Below are 21,804 nucleotides of genomic sequence, written 5' to 3'. Positions count from 1 at the left end.
ATTAAGGCTTGATTAAGGTTCGCAGAGCTTCAGCATTTGCCATAAAATAGCGAGCAATTCGTTACAAAACCATACAAATTATATATCACTGTAATCAAAAAACTTCAATCTATTTCCGTATTGTAGAGGAATTTTAAAATGTGTCTTTATTTTCGAGAAAATTTAGTCCAAACATAAGAAATATTTTGTTGATGTTTGACCATCAAAATCTTAAAAATAAAGAAGTTGTCTAAAAATGTGCTACAATACGGATTTAGTATAATCCTTTATCTTTAATTTCCTTCTTCATTTTTGTAAAAATACCTAGCCAGTTTTACTAGTGAAATGGGCACTTAAAAAACAGTGCCTAGTAGATGAATATAGAAATTGAAACAAGAAATTGAAGAGCTTATTAAAAGAACAGTTTTCAATGGTAAACACATCTTATCTGCAATGAGTCTTATTTAATTGATAACTATTTTATTATTCCTGGTAAATACACTCAAAAACGCAACGGAGAGTTTTTTCGTCAAGTTTAAAATGTTATATTTTTTTTTACTTTTAGCCCTATTTTCCTGAATATTTTAGCACACTGTATAGAAATCTATCAACTTTAATTATTCATAAACTCAGTTTTCTATAAACTTTAGTATTTGGCTTATTATACAGGGTTAATTGAGGGTTGTTTTTTACCCTAACTTTGAAACACCCTGTACAATAATTTCGTGAGTAAGTTTTCCTAAAACATCTGAGCATTTTCTTTTTTGATACATTTCAACACATGCCTTGTTGTTTTATTTTACCTTGTCGATAAATGTTGGTAGTTTTGGTTTGGTATGATCGTATGATCGAAAAAAAAAACGGCGTCCAGTTGGCTTGGAAATGACGATTGATAACATTCCCCATATAAATTTACCTATAAAATGACAGCGATCTTCATTTCATAGCCATCGCTGACGCCGTTTTCTTTCGATCATATTGTGTAATTAAAATAGATAAGTTATAATAATTATTTAATAACAAAAACATCCGATACGCTACTGAAGCAGGTAAGTCAAATTGACGTATCGAAATTCTTTGACATCTAATCTTTGACAAGTAGTAAATAAAGGCAAAAATGCAAGAAAAAATATATAATGAGTTGATATTAAGTGAATTTCATAAATGATCGGTTTACTACACGTATGTATATAATATAGCAACTTTCTAGCGAAAAGTTATCCCAATATTTCCCTTGATTTTTTACCTAGATCTACCGTGCGCCAGACACGTAATAGTGTCACTGTTAATTTAAATTCTACCACAATTTCTTTGAAGATTTACTACCTTTAAATAACCATCAGTAGTAGAATAAATACTAAATAACACAAAAAGCTGGGTACAGACTGACAAATTCACAAAATATCAAATCAAATTCAAATGTGTCAAATGTGTCAATCGTCAAACAACTGTAACGGGTCCCTACCCTAGAGCCCTCTCTCCGTCTACCGTGCATGAATACATGGATGCATTATATTTTTTTCCACTTAACTGTTTGATCATTTTCATCTATCTAATTATATGACAGTTCTGTCTTTTAACCTTATCAGTTCAAACTTAAGTTCGACTCTTAACGCCTTAAAGCAGAACATAAAAACATTTAAATAGATCCCTCAGTTAATTTCACTAATTTATAGACATGTTTCACATTTCTTTTTGACACCTCCTAACACTTAAAGATTCTAAGTAGTTTTCGTATTAGTCTCCTAATTACTTTTTCACACCATAAGACAGACAAAGAGATAAACAAACACAAAGACTCTCAAGAATGGGAACATATTCTAGTCTGATAATATCATGAGTATCTAAAACTTTTCACTTTCTTCAAATCAATCGATTTTTCTTGATAGAAAGGGAAATTCGAGCCAAACCGGCAACGCCGACGGTACCGAAACCCGACACATTCGAAACAGAGACGGTACGACCTCTTTCTCTCCCCCTCCCTCTCACTGAACGTAACCGGCAAACGGAAACGCTGGTAACCACGACATTGTTGGTACCTGTTTCCCACGAATAATGGTACTCAACGGGTTCAAGAAATGAGTGGTAGTGGTGGTGGTACCACATTGAAATCGCCGATATAAATAAAGATTATTATTGTTTAAGAACGAGATTATTCACTGTAAACAGACTGTACACCTTTTTTTAATCACTGTTATGCGGTTGGATTTTTATTTTATCTTGGTATGGTATTTGGTGTGAAATATTTTTCAATGGTACTTTATTGTTTTATTCGTGTGTCTCTTTTTCTACTGATACAAAATTATTTAAGCAATTAAGAAAGGAATTGATCCTCTTTTCGGTAGCATCGAAAATAATAGGCTTGATCTTTATACCTGACGTTATTGAAAGTAGGCTATGCACAAAATTCTTCTGTCAGTTCTCTTTGTGGCGGTGTGGGTGTTCCCTTTTACCTGACACGGACAAAACTGACAGATAAAACGTTAGGTGTAGGCAAGGCTTTAAATGTACACACTGGATATAAAATTTCTTATTTAATAATGAAATTTAATAAATGAACATTAAATAGGTGTCCCCCCTCCCAAAATAGCAGCCGATATTATACAGGGTGGCGCCTCTTATCCGACGCGGAATCTTCAAGGAGAATGACAGTATGTATTGTATTGAAATAAGATTTTGTGAGCATATGTAGGTTAGTTGACAAACGTCAACATTTGACGTTTCCAGTATTTTACCAAACCGTTCCGTATCAAACCGATGTTTTTCAGTAGTTTACCGGTTTTACCGTAGTTTACCGGTCTGGTTCGCCTGGTTTTGAAACGGAATACAGCATGAGTTTTTGAGCAAACTCTCGTTTATTTCTATTTCCAATATTTTTCTGTCTACTGTCTTGAAACTGTCTGTCTGTCTTTTTGAAAGGTTTTTTGTAGTTTATTAATTTATGAACTCTAGGAAACCTACCATGAGCAAATATACATTATTATGGCTCATTAACATTAAAATTCATTATATCCATTCAAACGTTGGGAACGCTAAAATTCAATAAGAAAATCATGCACCTGTTCCATATGGTTCCCATTAAGTAACTGTCATCTATATATTAGACTATGAGAAGGTGAAAACTGGTTGTTATGGGCATTATTTATTATGAAATTAATTGACTTAGCCTAGATTAGTATTGGCTTGAAAATTGTTTTTGCACATAACTTTGAAATCCACAGATACAGATATTGAATAGTAAAAATTATTACTTTATAGATATTTATCATTTCTAAATTCAATTAACTATTTTTGTAGTATTTTTTTTTGTTTGGGACTACCATCAGCTACCATAATTATGGATGATCCTCCTTCTTTGAATACCACCAGTCTTAAATAAATTACATTGTTTTGCATACTTTATTATAGGTTTGTGGAAATAGAAGCGATTAAATATAATTTGGTTGTGGCATAAATTTGGAAATATTTGCACGAATCTGCTTTGGTTTTTAAGAAATATTATACTGGGTGGCGCCTTCCAAACCATGCTTTCATTATTAAGAGCTCTTTTCCGTATTTATAGTCTATATGTTTCATTTATAAACACGTAAAAGCTAATTGTAAAAATAAAATAGTATAGTTTTGTAATAATCACTAAAAATAAGTATACAATAATAACAAGTAAAATAAATTATGCTGTAAAACTAAGCAAAAACATTAGATTTTTAAAAGTATCATATTAAAGAGTCTGTAATATATCCATATTATTTTGTTGTAAATTTACTTATACTTTTTTCAATGCCGACCAAACGACAGTTTTATTGGAAAACTGAATGATCCCGTCATTTCGCTAGATGGTCTTCCGTCTTAACTTTGACTAAACAGGTAATACTGACCGGTAAAACCTTTTGTGTAGACGAGGCTTTAAGTGATGGAATATGTTCATGTAAGGAAATTGTATAGATATAAAAATATCATTAATAGATTGATAATGTATACAGGGTGTTTCAAAAAACATGTGCCATCTCTCGTGGGGAGATTCCTCACTTAAAAATAATATTTATTTTTCATATCAACATAGGCCCGATTCTGCTTTGGAATTTGTGGCTTTGGTTCGTAGCTACAGGGTGTTAAAGTCTGAATATCTTTTCGATTTATTATAATTTTCATCCAAGTACTTTTAACGTATCGAATGAAATTTTGAGGGTAAAAGTTACTATTAATGCGACATATTTTAAAGCTAAAAAATTGTCGGCATATTCACCAGGGACGTGCATATGGGTTATCACTGGAATATTTTTCTAAAATAAGCTGTACGGCACTGATTTTTTTCTTGTTAGCGAAATAGTGTAAGCAGTTTAACGCCGATTACAAGTTATCTCTTGATATTTTGTCGATTTCGGCTTCCTTGATGAGATAAACGTAATTTTATTAATTTGCCTTGATCCAATTCTAATAGCAACCTTTAAAAAAATTTAGTATCATGAACTTGCAAAAGTTTTAAATAAGTACTCATTGATTCCTCATCAAAAAAGTTCCTATAAACATGGGTATGGAAATGCATAGTTTTAGAGTTACAGGATGTTAAAACTTTTTAAAATTAGTTTTTTTGTAATTATCTTAAATACCATTATTTTTTTATTTGAAATTGTTGTAGGTTGGACTAACAGTAATAATAACTATTAGTAATAATATTTAATAATAAATTATAATTTAATTTTATTTATTGTGTTTAAAAATTGCGTTTATCTCATCGAGGCCGAATTCGACAAAATATCAAGAAATAACTTTAAACTAGCATTAAACGGCCTACACAATTTTGAGATCAAAAGAAAAAAGTCAGTGGCGCACATGTTTTCATTCATATCACTAGTACTTGGAAGTAAATTATAATAAATATAGCAGAATTGGACCTGTGTTGATATGAAAAATAAATCTTATTTTTACATGAGAAATCTCCCCATGAGAGATGGCATATATTTTTTAAAACACCCTGTAAAACCAGTGAGATTCAGTACTAGACTAGGTACCTACATGAAATCCATATCCATTAACATGATTGATTTAAAATTAAAAAATTGAATGCATTAAAAATACGCTAACCAAAAAAAAATTGAATATAATTATGGATAAATAATAACTTTTCGACCGGTTCTTTGTACCATACTGATTTCCACGCACGAATCCAAACACATAGCGGAGCAAAATAAACACAACTCGGTCTTTTGAAGAGGAAGTCGTCTCTTAACGTACCCATGTTAAATATTTTTCTTCGGGGCTATCGGCCAGCTCGGTACTTGGGCCGTACCGCGTACTCTGCCTCGTCAAAATCTACCTGTTTCGTTCCATGTTTTGTTTACCTTTCGAGTTGGTACCTTCGCCACGAAACGTGGTAATCGTTTTTAGTGTGCCTTGCTCCACGAAACGCTTTTGTATTTTAAAATAGTTTAGTACCTCCAGTGGCGGGTCATCGATTTTAGTGATCGTAATATCAATGACAAATGACAATGTATAATGGCTGGTTTATGCTTACAACGCATCTATCTTAATATATTAACCTTAGTCCTATGAAATGCACATCCAATGTTTCAAAAGTAAATTGTTTTGGTGTATTGTGGTAAATTAGTGATTTATTTTGCTTAAGGTGATAATGCTAATAAAAAATTAATTTGCGCATGCTCAAACTAGAGATTTTAAGAATTTTGGGAATAATATTTGCAATGTTGAATTTGACGATTTATAAATGTTAAAAATTGTTTTTTTTTATTCTAGAAAAGATTTATAATTGAATATTATCATTGTGAAAATTATTGTCTCTAATTTTCGAATTTCTAAAAATATTTGTGAAGTTAGGTTAACTCAAAACATATATTCGATACCAATTAAACTTTTAGTTACGTAATCGAGGGCGCGATTTAAATTCATTGTTGCCAACCATGGACATATTCGGCGCCGTGCTGATTAACTGGAATTTAAACTTCCCGCTGGGAATTCAAGTGGCAGCTTTGCTGTAAAAAATGTCAAGTTGCCAGATTTATTTATTTATTTCCTGACATTGTAATTGGTTTTGACACTTTAGTTTTGTATTACAAGTTTTTGATTTAAATGAATTATTGTGTTGTGATAATTTAAGTTTAATTTTTGTTCTGGCAGACCTTGCAGTCGACCATTGTTCTTTTTAGAACCTCTTTTAGTCCGAAGTGTACAGAATGGCTTAATATCCGTTGTAAAAAGCGCATCGCAACCTTATTAGAATATTTTAGCGGTAGTAACGGCCCTTTATGTCCCTTAATGCTATTAAGTATGTAAACTTTGTTGATGTCAATAATAAATGTTTATATATTTATAATTAATTTATTTTTGCTTGCTAAAATATTCTGATTAAAAGAAAATATGTAAAAGTAGGCAACGCTGTGCCGGTCAAGCTTAATCACGTGACTAAAAGTTTAATTGATATGAACTATATGTCTCATGAGCGCAAGCGCATACTGAAATATCCTTAAGATAAGTAAGTATGAAATGAATTTCCTTAAGTTCTTAAGGTTAATTTCTTAGTGCTAACGTTAAGGGTAACGTTAGGAGTAATACTTGATGAACAAACCAACAAATTCTTAACGAAATTTTGATTGTATACGAATTCTTTTTCTTTGTTGGTATATAAATTGTCTATTTATATGGTTTGTCTGAGATTATTTATGTTTTAAATTACGCTGTCACTGGTATCATTATTAGATTATAATTTACAAGAAAGAAAATCCAGAAAAAATCCAGTGACTCTCAAAATTTTAGCAAAAAATCATTTTTTTTGGAAATTTTCAAAGTAAAATAACTCCGTTATTTTGGACTTATCTGAAAAACGATCAGAGAAAATATCTTTCTTTTATCGAGATCTACCACCCTTTAAAATTCTTGCATTTATTTCTGGGACACTCTGTATAAAGTTATTTTCTGTTTTTTTTCATGCAGATAATGAAAAGAATGGAATACCTAATATTCTAAGAATAACATAAAATACATATGCTAACTTATAACATTACATGGATGTTTAAAGTTCACACCTTGAGCAAAGATTCCTTGAGTTAATATTGCTTTTTCCATTTTTTTTTATTATGTAAATACAGATCCTAGAAATTTCGCTCATGAAAAACCGAAGAAATTTTGTATTGATATGAAATTATCTAAAAAAAAATAAAACCCCTTCAAAATTCTATTTAGATACGGCCCTGTACAGCGCCGTACAGACCTAAAGTTTACTAAAAAAATTATGTAGGAGGTAAACTAAGACAGGACGAAACATCATACTGACTACACAAAATTCTACTTAAAACATAAAACTGAGAAACGCTTATATTCTTGTTTAAAGTAAAACAAAGATATTTGGTTATAATGGTTATATTATGACCATTTCAAGAAAGCGATAATAAGGTAAATGCACAAACCAAATTCAAGGAGTTTCTGACAAACTAATTAGAAGATTTTGAAGTAAACTGTTAAAAAATTAGATAATGAAAATTAAAATATGATTATAATTAATAGATTATAATAGATTATAATTAAATATACCTAGCTATATCCACAAAGTTACGCGGAAGAGATTTGATTGCATTGGTTTCAACTTCTATGCGGATGGTGTTAATCTTTTGTTGTTATATTTATTATACCAAAGAAAGATTAACCCCCTGGCATGTTTAGTATGGACAAATCGCCATATGTCTAATTATTTCGGACATTGGCCGAAATTCGGCATCTGTCTCCAACATATACACAAAATGTTCTGCTAGATGATATAAATTCAAACACATATTACGTTCATATGTCACTTAAAAATAAAAAAATATACAAGAAAGGGGCATAGTTCGAAACAAGAACTATAAGAAACACATTTTAAAATTAATCGACAAAAAATATAACATTACACAGCCAATTACGCTATCCAAATATTAAAAGGCGCGTCTTAAAAATTATTATGTTCATTCTCTTTAATGCCTGTAATAGGATAAAAATAGAGATAGAGTAGCCGCAGCTAAAGAAGAACCCACAGCGTTATCAATGATCCAATTGTATCACGAATCGCGACCACCTCTTGCTTGTGATTGGAAGTTTCTCTGATCCTTAGAAAAGTTTACTTTAAAAGTTAAAAAAAGTAGTAAAATGCCAAAATTTTTCATATTTTGTTATGATGTACTAACCAACTTAACGTTCAAAAGCATAAAACATAAATATCCTTTTAGAGAAGAAGAAGCAGAAAAAGCAGAAAAAGCAAAAGCAAGATAAATGGGAGAATAGGATAGATAAGCAAGAGAAATTCAAATAAGTGATGAAAATAGAAGAGAGAATAGGTAAAAGCGATGCCAATTAAACGTTTCGTTACGTAATCGATGGCGCGGTTTTTAAATTCATTGTTACCGACCATGGACATATTCGGCGCCGGGCTGACCAACTGGAATTTAAATTTCCCGCTGGGGATTCAGGTGATAGCTCTGCTGTAAAAAATATCAAGTTGCCAGATTTATTTATTTATTTCCTGACATTGTTATTCGTTTTGTACGAAAGCGCTGAGGGGCCAGCTGAGTTCTTTTTATATATGACTATAGTCAGGTAATAACCGACTATAGTCAGATAACAACCGACTATAGTCAGATAACAAATGACTATAGTCAGATCATAACTGACTATAGCCAGATAATAAACGACTATAGTCAGATAATATTTGTACAGTTTTAGACGCTCCTGGATATGTTAAGCATGCGCAGTATATTTCGCAACAGGTGGTTTTCACGTGGATTTTATTAGCTGTTCAAACAGAAGTGAATAAGCTTGCGCTGTTTAGTTTACGATTTCGGGCCTACTTTTCAGAGGCCATCCCGTTGATACTAGGGATCCATAATACAGATCGATGCCGGTATAGACTATTTTCTAGCAGAAAAATTTGCATATTTTTCACATGTCCGTTCTTAGTTCTCATGTCCGACCGCACTGTTAGGGGACACCCTTTCAATTCTTTAACAGCCTCCAAAAAAAAACAGCAATAACTTTTGGATTATTGGTCGTAGGAGAAGCTCTAACCCAAACAATTGTTCTGGAAAACCCATCTATGCATCCATTTATTCCAATACCATAGAGCTTTAATTTATCGTAGGAATCCATGTGCCAGATAAAATTTGGCCCATGGTCATTGTACTGCCTTAGTCTCAATCTTCCTCGTTTTCTAGCTGCTACCCCACATGGATCAAGCACTTTGAGTAAGATACGAACTGTTTCTTGTTTTACTGTGAAGCCAGCTTGAATACAACGAAGATGAAGCCATCTGTATTCATGTAAAGAACCTGATCCACTTAATTCATTCCTTATAAACTGCGATAGTGCATTGGAATTGGAATAATGTTTCTTGCGGTATAAGTTGAGATTGCTGAGGTATCTTTTTAAAGAACGATGACTTAGATAAATGTTATGTATAGCGCAAGTTAACCAATTTGCTAAAATTCTATTTTACTTTAAGCTGGAAACAGCATGAAATATTAGGTTTCTCGCTTCAAGCTCTGTTTTTCTCTGTTTGAACAGCTAATGAAATCCACGTGAAAACCACCTGTTGCGAAATATACTGCGCATACTTCACACATCCAGGAGCGTCTAAAACTGTACAAATATTATCTGACTATAGTCATTTGTTATCTGACTATAGTCGGTTGTTATCTGACTATAGTCGGTTATTATCTGACTATAGTCATATATAAAAAGAACTCAGCTGGCCCCTCAGCGCTTCCGTAGTTTTGACACTTTAGTTTTGTATTACGAGTTTTTGGTTGAAATGAATTGTGTTATGGTGATACTTTAATACCTTGCAATGAAACATTGTTCTTTTTAGAACCTCTTATAAGGCAAAGTGTACAAGATATAGTTAATAACCGTAAAAAACTCATCGCAACTTTATTAGAATATTTTGAACAGGAAAGCGGTAGCAAAGAATATCTTAATACCCTAGAAGTCTCGTCTGGCATCAAAATCTGACCTGTCGATGGGGCCTCGCTTTGGCGAGCGAGGCCCCAACTTCGTGGAGCCTCGCTATTTTGCTCGGAATTGAACGAATAGACGCGCGGCGTTGCCTTGTTTTGTGTGTACTTTCTTGAATAGTTTTAAATTATAGTTTTAAATTTTATCTATCGCTATAATCAGTCTTTCCGTTCTCCGCACTCCGCCAGTTTACATATAATATTATGTTATATAATTCCCGTGTTACAGTTTTGGTTACCGTACTCCTCCGAAACGGCTTAACCGATTTTGATGAAATTTTATATGTATATTCAGTAGGTCTGAGAATAGGTAGTTATATATTTTTATACCCTTAAATGATAAGGGTAGTCCACCCCATTTTTATTTTGTGAAAAACAATATTTTATTTTTTTTATTTGGCATTAAAAATACAAACAACACTAAATTTTCACCGTTCTACTTTCATCCCTATTTTTTAATAGGGGTTGTTTTTAATTTTTTGTTACCATCTCCGAAACGGCTTAACCGATTTTGATAAAATTTTATATGTATATTCAGTACGTCTAAGAATAAGTTGTTATCTATTTTTATACCCTTAACTGATAAGGGTAGCCGAGAGGGAAACCCACCCTCATTTTTTTTAGTTTTTGAAAAGAAAAAAATGTTTTTTATTTTTAATTTGGCATTAAGAAATACAAACAACCCTAAATTTTCACTGTTCTGCTATCATCCCCTATTTTTAATAGGGGTTGTTTTTTTTTTTTTTGTTGCCATCTCCGAAACGGCTTAGCCGATTTTGATGAAATTTTATAAGTATATTGAGTAGGTCTGAAAACAGGTTGTTATATATTTTTATACCCTTAAAGTGATAAGGGTAGCCCACCCCATTTTTTTTTATTTTAAAAAATATATTTTTTTTTTTTTATTTGGCATTAAAAAATACAAACAACCCTAAGTTTTCACCGTTCTACCATCATCCCCTATTTTTTAATAGGGATGTTTTTTTAATTTTTGTTACCATCTCCGAAACGGCTTGATCGATTTTGATGAAATTTTATATGTATATTCAGTAGGTCTGAGAATACGTTGTTATCTGTTTTTATACCCTTAAGTGATAAGGGTAGCCCACCCACATTTTTTTTTATTTTTTGAAAAAAAATATTTTAATTTCTTTTATTTGTCATTAAAAATACAAACAACCCTAAATTTTCACCGTTCTACCATCATCCCCTATTTTTTAACAGGGGTTGTTTTTTAAGATTTTTTGTTACCATCTCCGAAACGGCTTAACCGATTTTGATAAAATTTTATATGTATATTCAGTACGTCTAAGAATAGGTTGTTATCTATTCTTATACCCTTAAGTGATAAGGGTAGCCGAGAGGGTAGCCCACCCTCATTTTTTATTTTTTTGGAAAAAAATATTTTTTTATTTGGCCTTAAAAATACAAACAACTCTAAATTTTCACCGTTTTATCATCATCCCCTATTTTCTAATAGGGGTTGTTTTTTGATACCATCTCCGAAACGGCTTGGCCGATTTTGATGAAATTTTATAAGTATATTGAGTAGGTCTGAAAATAGGTTGTTATATATTTTTTATACCCTTAAGTGGTAAGGGTAGCCCACCCCATTTTTTTATTTTTGAAAAAAAATTATTTTAATTTTTTATTTGGCATTAAAAAATACAAACAACCCTAAATTTTCACCGTTCTACCATCATCCCTATTTTTTAATAGGGGTTGTTTTTTAAGTTTTTGTTACCATCTCCGATTGACCGATTTTGATAAAATTTTATATGTATGTATATTCAGTACGTCTAAGAATAAGTTGTTATCTATTCTTATACCCTTAAGTGATAAGGGGTAGCCGAGAGGGTAGCCTACCCTCATTTTTTTTATTTTGAAAAAAAATATTTTTTTTATTCGGCCTTAAAAATACAAACAACTCTAAATTTTCACCGTTCTACCATCATCCCCTATTTTTTAATAGGGGTTGTTTTTTAAAGTTTCTTGTTACCATTTCCGAAACGGTTTTGCCAATTTTGATGAAATTTTATTATGTATATTGAGTAGGTCTGAAAATAGTTTGTTATCTATTTTTATACCCTTAAGTGATAAGGGTATCCCATTCCCATTTTTTTATATTTTGAAAAAATATATATTTTATTTTTTATTTTGCATTAAAAAATACAAAGAACCCAAAATTTTCACCGTTCTACCATCATCCCCCTATTTTTAATAGGGGTTTTTTTAATTTTTGTTACCATCCGTGAAACGGCTTTGACCGATTTTGATAAAATTTTATATGTATATTTAGTACGTCTAAGAATAGGTTGTTATCTATTTTTTATACCCTTATGTGGTAAGGGTAGCCCACCCTAATTTTTATTTTTTGAAAAGAAAAAAATGTTTTTATTTTTTTAGTTGGCATTAATAAATACAAATAACCCTAAATTTTCACCGTTCCACCATCATCCCCTATATTTTAATAGGGGTTGTTTTTTTTTTTAATTTTTTGTTACCATCTCCGAAACGGCTAGACCAATTTTGATAAAATTTTATATGTATATTCAGTAGGTCTGGTTTGGTTTGGTTTGGTCACAACCTATTCCTAGGTTGTTATCTATTTTTTATACCCCTAAGTGATAAGAGTGGCCCACCCCAACTTTTTTTTTTTATTTTTTTAGACAAATTTTTTTATTTTAATTGTTTTATAGGGAGTGCTTATTTTTTAGGGGGTGCATGTCCAAAATTTTCTTCTGGGTACACACTTTCATCACTTAAGGGACCTCTGTACAAAATTGCATACTCCTAGTCCTAGAACGGATTTTACATAAAAATTATACAAATTTTTACCCTTAGTTTTACCCTCTTAAGGAATGAATTCCAAAAATCGCTCTAATTATTCAATTATCGCACAAATAATTCAAAAATTGCTTCTTAGTGCTAAATTACGTTACATAAGGAACGTCTGCAAAATTCATACTTCTACAACCGATTTTAACAAATTTTTGTACAAATTTTCATCCCTTATTTTTCAGGGGATGCATGCCTAAAATTCGCTTCTAGGTACTCACTTCATCATTTAAGGGACCTCTGAACAGAATTTCATACTCCTAGTCCTAGAACGGATTTTACATAAAAAATTATACAAATTTTCACCCCTAGTTTTACCCCCCTTAAGGAATGAATTCCAAAAATCACTCTAATTATTCAATTACGCTACATAAGGAACCTCTGTGCAAATTCTCATATTCCTTGAACAGAATTTATTGTTCCAGAACGTTCAACCCTCATTTCACACCCTTAGAGGGCGAATTTCCAAAATTGCTTCTTAGTGCTAAATTACGTTACATAAGGAACGTCTGCAAAATTCATACTTCTAAAACCGATTTTAACAAATTTTTGTACAAATTTTCATCCCTTATTTTTAGGGGATGCATGCCTAAAATTCGCTTCTAGGTACTCACTTTCATCATTTAAGGGACCTCTGAACAGAATTTCATACTCCTACTCCTAGAACGGATTTTACATAAAAAATTATACAAATTTTCACCCCTAGTTTTACCCCTTAAGGAATGAATTCCAAAATCACTCTAATTATTCAATTACGCTACATAAGGAACCTCTGTGCAAATTCTCATATTCCTTGAACAGAATTTATTGTTCCAGAACGTTCAACCCCTCATTTCACACCCTTAGAGGGCGAATTTCCAAAATTGCTTCTTAATGCTAAATTACGTTACATAAGGAACGTCTGCAAAATTCATACTTCTAAAACCGATTTTAACCTTTTGTACAAATTTTCATCCCTTATTTCTAAGGGATGAATGTCAAAATTAGCTTCTAGGTACTCACTTTCGTCACTTAAGGAAACTCTTACAAAATTTCATACTCCTAGAACTAACACTTTTTGTACAAAATTTCACCCCCCAGTTTCACTACCCTTAGGCTATACATTTCCAAAAATCGCTTATCAATGTTCAAATGCGCCACATCTGTGCAAAAGTTCATACTCCTAGTAGGTACAGATTTTTTATGTATAATTACGTCCCTTTATCTAATAACACCCCCTTATGGGTCGAATTTTAAAAAGTTACTTAGTAGTGCTCATCTTAGAGAACGAATTAATATTCTCCGTATTTACTCCAGTTTCCTAATACTAACACAGATAACACATAATCATACTAGTTAATTTTTTATTGGAATAGAAGTAATTTTTATTAGAAGGTACAAAAAAATTAAAAATCTAAAATTTTATTTTCATAGCTACGTTTTTTTTTCATAGCCTTAGGATGCCTCATGTACTATCGAATATACGAAATATATAATCAATACGTGTTGAACTTTCTTTAAATATCGAGAAATAAAATATGTTTGGCAACACCGTACGAAATATCGCCGCGCGTAGTCCTCAAAATTTAAAATATTAGCATTTTCAGGCTTCGATTATGTTCAAAAGCGCCACCGTATGACAAATCACTAAAGCTTCCACACGAGAGTTCTTAAAACTATAATATTCTTTGGCGGTAGTAATGGCCCGTTATGTCCCTTAAGTGCTGTTAAGAAGGTGAGTTTTGTTGATGTAAGTAATAAATGTTTATATATTTGTAATTAATTTATTTTTATTTTTATTAAAAGTAAATATGTAAAAGTGGGCAACGCTGTGCCGATCAAGCTTAATCACGTGACTAAAAGTTAATTTGGTATGATCTATAGATGATATGAGACATTCAAAAATTAAAAAAGGCAGTAATGTCAACATTATACAATTTCGGTACTGTCGAGATTTATTTTAGGCTAGATTGACGACATGGAGGCTTCTTTAGATGCGGCAACTCTAGCGACTGTTTCGAGTTAAAGGCACACGTGGTGTTCACATGTTGATTCTTAACAACCACTGCGAACGTCGTTCGTTCCGCGTGGTACTACCGACTACCACCACGCAGAGCACTTGAAATTTAATCGTACCTCCATATGGCTTCGAGTAAATTAGGTCTGTTAAGTTTTTTTACGGGGATATATGGTTAAGACGGAAATGTCAGAGAGAGAACAAGATTCTTAAATGGAACAATACCAAAAAGACATATTTAAAACTGATGTTTTTTTTGAAGTTAATTAAAAATGGCTAAAATACACTCAGATGCAAAAAAACGCAACGGAAATATTTTTCAGTATTCAATCAAATTTAAAGTATTATATTTTTTTGTACTATTTTCATATTTTTAGCAAACTGTATATAGATATAATACTACTTTAATTTATAAACTCACTTTTTTATAAACTTTAGTATTTGGCTTATTATACAGGGTTAATCGAAGGGTTGTTTTTTACCTTAACTTTAAAGCACCCTGTACGAAAAAAAACACTAGTGTTGAAGATTGTGCAAAAAAATTGTGCTAATTTATTATAGACATTAATTAATAATTTTTATAGTAGACTACCTATACTGGGTGTCCAAGAAATAAGTGCAAGTATTTTAACTGGTAGTATAGTTCAACCCCAGAAACACACCTATGAGGTTTTTTTTCTCGAAAATTTTTTTTTTTGAAAATTAGGAATTTTTTGAAAAATTCTTTGGATTTTTTTTTAGTTTTTATTTAAAAAAAATATTCCTTGATAATATGGCAACATAGGTAAGTAGTAGATTAAATTTACAAGAAAGAAAATCCAGAAAAGATCCAGTGGTTCTCAAAATTTTAGCAAAAAATATTTTTTTTGGAAATTTTTAAAGTAAAATAACTCCGTTATTTTGGACTTATTTGAAAAACGATAAAGAGAAAACATGTTTCTGTTACCGAGATTTATCACCCCTAAAAATTCATGCACTTATTTCTGGGGCACCCTGTATACCTAAAACACATAGACCGGTACTTTTGTCGGTATTATGTAATCTACAACATCAATCAAAATTTAACGTCACTAACGGATACAACAAAATCGAAAGACATAATAAATTTAACGTCTAATTTCACTTTATACAAAAAAATATGAAAGAAATATATTATATATTTTAGTTTTGTTTATACACGTAGTCGTTTAATGCTTGGTAAAATTGATAAAATGAAGAAGTAGGACATGTCTTAAGCTTGAAACGTCTGGTTATCGTATTTGTACAGCTTTTAACCCCTTCAATGTGTCCTATCTAAATCCCTACTATCGTCTTCTGGATCTCATCTCCCAGTTATTAAACTGCGTTCTCGAATCCTTTAATTAATCTAAAAATGTATATTGAATTATTTTTAACTAAACAGTGTCTTGAAAAATATACAGGGTGATTCACGGCTATGAGAGGTTAAACGGATATATGGGGAACAGGTAGTAGGGTCTTTTTGAAAATTTGAGTAAATTATTTTCAGCGTTACAGTATTGCCGGTTCATACTAAAAGTGGTAACATCTTTGCTATTATAAATAGAACATACTATATATTTATTACATTTTTCAAAACTACTTTCATATCTCACAATTTTTCTATCTGAATAGTACGGCACCCAAGTTTCGCTTCTATATAACATGGTGGGGATTATTATTGCTCGGTACACTACAAGTTTCGTTTTTATGCTCAAGTCATAATTATTGCAGAAAACTCTGTCTTTTCATTTCGAGAATGCTCTTGAGGCGCTGTTAATCCTGTGTTGAATTTCAGAGTCAATATTGGCCTTTTCCGAAATCAAACTGCCGAGGTAATTGAATTCCGCTACATATTCCAATAGTTCTTCGATTTTTATGGCACTGCTATGATTTTCCAGGGGAGAGCACATTATTCTAGTTGTATCGATGTTCAGCTTAAGGCCCAAAGCCTCGTATGCCCAGTAGTGGAGTAAAATCACTGTAAAAAGTCGCTTGTAAAAATTTTGAAGGTATAACCACATAAAATCTTTATGATGACGAATTACGACCTTTTTGGAGGGGTCAAAATTTTTTTATCCCGGAAAATGTCAAAAATCTGTCAAAAATGTATAACCATGTTTTTTTACCTTTCCTACACGATAACTTCTAAACTAATCAACTTATTCACATACTCAGGTATATATGTGTTCAGGATTCCTTGTAATTGGTGTAGCGATTTTGCAACTTGGGCGCAGCCATCAGCGCCAGCGTATTGAAGTTCTGTGATGAATTTTGTAAGAGTCTTTTTTTATGTTGAAGAGATCAAACATTACATTAGTAAAATGAACGAAAAAAAATTGGGCAAGTGCGAGTCGGACTCGCGCACGAATGGTTCCGTACCATTCATTATCTATACAACATTAGACACTATATTATTATAATCTTTTTTCTGATTTAGCTGAAATTTTGAATGCGCGTATAAGTAATTTAAAAAAAACTAAGAAACACATTACTAAAAATTGTATTAATCAATAATAAATATGTAAAAAGTAAAAATAATTATGTAAAAATATGTAAAAATTAAAAAAAAACGATTAAAAAAAGTCGCCTTGACTAGGATTCGAACCTGCCTTACTACGGCTCCAACGTCATAGCAGCGTAAAGTCCTAACGCTTTAATCACGCGGCCACCAAGGACTAGAAAGATTCTATGCAAAATTCTTACTTAAAAGATAATATTTAGTGAAAGTACTGTTTTATTTATAAACATTTATTTAACTCTGTTCAATTCGGTTCATAAGATAGACCTTTGTGACAGACGGACGGACGGACGGACAGCGAAGTCTCAGTAATAGCAAAGTTGTAATAGGGTTCCCGTTTTTACCCTTTTGGTACGGAACCCTAAAAAACACTAGAAATTAGGATACTGGAACGCAGCTCTACGGAGACCAAACGCCTCAGGATGCATCCATCGCGACCGGTAAGATCGGTTTTTATGGTCCTTCTAAGCCGATTGTAAGTTGGGGGATTATTCGGAATGTAAATCAAAGGATTTTGATCGTGACGTTGTTGTGAGTTGGGCGTTTAGCAGCGGCAGAGGCGTCGCCCATCGATACGCTCACTTTAGTATTCATAAATAAGTAACATTCGAGCTTCACAAAGAACGAAGCTATGTTTTGAATCGTTAATAAAATTTCGTTATTATGTAGGTAGGTATTATCGCTGATTCCAATGTTAATTTTACTCTAATTTAGGCTGTATTCCGTTGCAAAACCAGGCGAACCAGACCGGTAAACTACAGTAAAGAGCGGTTCCTGAAAAACATCGGTTTGATACGGAACGGTTTGGTAAAATACTGGAAACGTCAAATGTTGACGTTTTCTAAATTTCAATACCTCTATTATAAAATTTATCTTTTATGCATTTTTAACGTACCTATACTCTGCTTTTACGTTTGATTCTTCTTTTCAATGGAGTTTAATATTGAAAAGTACTTTATTAATAAACTGTTAAACTCGTTAGACAGCTCAAGTGTAGTTTGCAGGTCCAATATTAAAACAGATCAATAATAAATAAACAAATCTAACCAATATTTATATTTTTATAGCTTACAAAACATTCACGATTACTTTTGCTGCATTGTGCTGCACAACAATTGCTGCATGATAAGTTTAAATGGTCCTAAAAAGTCATTCTATTTAGTTAATGAAATGTATTTATCTTTACTGCCTATCTCCATTGCATTGCTTTTGGATGTAAATACGAAATATTATTACAAATTTTAGAAATTACATGAGAATTTCACTCGAACTTCCAATATTTGCTCGATTTCTGTCATATAAATGACACTGATTGACAAACAAAACTAGAAAAACCAGCTTTCTCGCGCTGGTTAGTTTAGTGACAGTTATTACCGAATTTTTCAGGAACCGTGTTCCGTAATAAGAAAACTTTCAGGAAACCGATAGAAACGGAACATAAAATCATAACCAAGGTCAGCAACGGAATACACCCTTACATAATACAGTACACCCTGCTTAACTACATGTCAAATAACAAGAATTCTGACAGTGACAGTTGTCGTCTGTCAATGTCAAATTTTTGCATTATATAAAAAGACTAAAGAAGGAGTCTAATACTTCTTAATAGTTTTATATTCCTATTGTTTGACATTTCACTTGGTACAAATGAATTTTTGCAGATTTTTGGGGCTTTTCTGAATTTATTTCTTGATATTTCTCTAAGTGTAGAAATTTAGAAAGACATTATGTCTCAGAACGATCCTGACGATTATATCAACCAATATTTTAGAGCTGCTCTAGGTTTACTGATCTCTCTGAGATAATCTTTTATTGATTAGAAATAGTTGCAATATGTTATTTTAATTACAGTATCTTATTACTGGTATTTAATTTTCAAGATAGCATCAAACACAAAAATGCAATATTATCATTGTTTGGATATCGGTTTATATTGATTCTATTTCAACTAATTCATTTTTTTTTCTTACGTATGAGTAGGTATTGTATAAAAAGCAAAACGGACAAGACCCATTAAAATCCACCTTTTTTCGGAACCTGATGATTAAATCACCGAAATTCTCGGTAGTATAATACCTCTACGGTATACCATCATCCGCAAACTAGGCTTTCGCTAGATTTATTACCTACGTTATAACTGTTAATTATTATATTCCTGCGGGTCGAAAATACTTCCAAGACTGTTACTGAAGCGCTGGTAATAATGACCGGAGGTTATGAGTTCTAAAGAGGAAAGAAAAATATCTATTTTGTTACGCTAGGAGGATTGCGCCGTAAACTCTGAATTGTAATTTAAGTTTATATATCTCTAGTTTATGTCTTTCGTTTTATTATTAGCCTTTATAGGAGAATAGAAAATTATCTATTTTCTGTAATTTTTTCAGCCGCGGGCATCAATTTGCAGCCTCAGGCAAATAATAAAAATAGACAAACCTTTCTATACAAAGTGAAGGTATCCAATATATACAAACCAAATGTAAACAGAAAAATGCTAGTTTACCACTTTTTATCAAAAAGTTTATTAACGAAGATCGTATATAATAATTTCATTTCATTAAATTCTGAAGATTTTTTCGTTAAAACCAAAAAAACACAACGGAAAAATTTTTGGTCTAGTTTAAAATGTTATATTTCTGTTACTTTTAGCCCTATTTCCTTGATTTTTCTAGCAAACTGTATATAAATATATAAACTTTAATTCGTAAACTCAGCTTATTATAAACTTTAATATTTGACTTATTATACAGGGTTAATCAAAGAGTTGTTTTTTACCCTATCTTTAAAACACCCTGTGCAATAATTTCGTGAGCAGATTTTCCTAAAACATTATTTTTCGGTAGTAGAACCATATCTGGCAAAATGAGTTGCCACAAACATTTTGCAAGTTTTTTAAATTACTTTTTGATGTTATTCTTCATAATGACGAGGTGGAAACCATAACACAATATATTTGCAGCCTCATTAACAGTGTGAACCGACGTCTACAGACAAGTTTTTTGTTTGTACACTTAATTATTACAGTTATTTTTTAATATCCTTAGTTCTGTTAGTGTTATTAATGTTTATTAAAACCAAGCCTGTATCGTTACTTTTTAATGTTTTTTTTAAATTTGAATTGATTTGAATATATAAAGTTCTAATCAGTGTCGATATGACATTACGACAATAGTCACCAAAACCACCTCGAAAACCACCACAAAAATTGTTGGAGGCAAGTTCATTTCGCTCTTAAAAATTAACCAAGGCATGTATTGACATGAGTCAAAAAAGAAAATGCTTAGGAGACATGGCTCTGATCGAAAAATAATGTTTTAGGAAAAGTTACTCACGAAATTATTGCACATGGTGTTTTAAAGTTAAGGTAAAAAACAACTCTTCAATTTACCCTGTATAATAAGCTAAATACTAAAGTTTATAAGAAACTGAGTTCATAAATTAAAGTTAATAGATTTATATACAGTTTGCTAAAAAAAATCATAAATGTGGGACTAAAAGTAAAAAAATATAACATTTTAAACTTGACGAAAAAATTCTCCGTCGCGTTTTTTTTGCATCTGAGTGCATATTGATTTATTTCTGTATTAATAATTCATAATAACATAACGTAAAAAATATAACAATAGAAATACGACAATTTTAACGATTTTTGGAAAAAATAAGAAGTAGGTAGTACGCCCCTGGTTCGCCCCAGGTCATATGCAACTCGTTTGTAACAGTGTGGGCCGAAAAACGATGGGGTTTATCTATTATCTGGTCTCCGCAGATCTCGAGACACGCCTATCGTTCGCTTTTCTCCCTGGTGCAGTTGGCCGTGCGACGACAGGAACGTATTTTATAATTATTAGAAGAAAAATATAAAATTAATCAACATTGTCTAGTAAAAATAGCGTGTCCAACAGAGAGAGGCAGAGGAAACGGTGAGTGTAAATGTCTGGAGAATATAAATAAGTGGAAATATTTTAAATGACATTTAGCACGGCTATTTTTTCATTCGAAAACCTTGCTAATAACTTCATTTAATGAGAATTTGTTTGTGTAATAATCATAGACAAAGTAATAATGCAGGTATAAAAAAAATCTTCTTGATAAAACTTCTTACTAACAGCTATTAAATTGAAGGATATCAAGGACACGTTTGAAAAAGTGTAGCTTAAAATGTTGAAAAAGTAATAAATTAAAAATGAATAAATAATTTGTCTCATTTTCACAAATTTTTTATTAAAATGACCGTCTGTCCGTCTGTGGATTCCATTCGAGTACCTCTATCCATGCGCCGAGTTTGGTTCCAAAAGACCCATAATTAAGAAAAATCCTGATGATTTCGTCCATTTAGAGGCATCGCGCATCGGTTCGAAACGTTGAAGGCGTCATCCTGTAGCCCGTCGCCAATTATGCCGAAATCGACCCACATTTTTCTTCATCGTATCCAACTTTGCAGGGTGTGCCCGCGTGTATCGTCGTTCACATAGTCTACCCATCAAATT

At 31.9% G+C, this 21,804-nt stretch overlaps 1 protein-coding gene across 1 annotated transcript in view; it reads right to left on the bottom strand.

Moving 5' to 3' along the window:
- LOC115882512 (neurogenic locus Notch protein) overlaps positions 1-21,804 on the bottom strand; it is a 249,523-nt gene that overhangs the window by 194,798 nt on the left and 32,921 nt on the right. The gene's annotated exons all lie outside the window — the stretch shown is intronic.

This window comes from Sitophilus oryzae, unplaced genomic scaffold, assembly GCF_002938485.1.
Source record: "Sitophilus oryzae breed Bouriz unplaced genomic scaffold, Soryzae_2.0 scaffold_177_pilon_pilon, whole genome shotgun sequence".
Classification (NCBI taxonomy): domain Eukaryota; kingdom Metazoa; phylum Arthropoda; class Insecta; order Coleoptera; family Curculionidae; genus Sitophilus; species Sitophilus oryzae.
The sequence above is the reverse complement of the archived record's forward strand: the minus strand, read 5'-3'. Positions and strand labels throughout refer to the sequence as shown.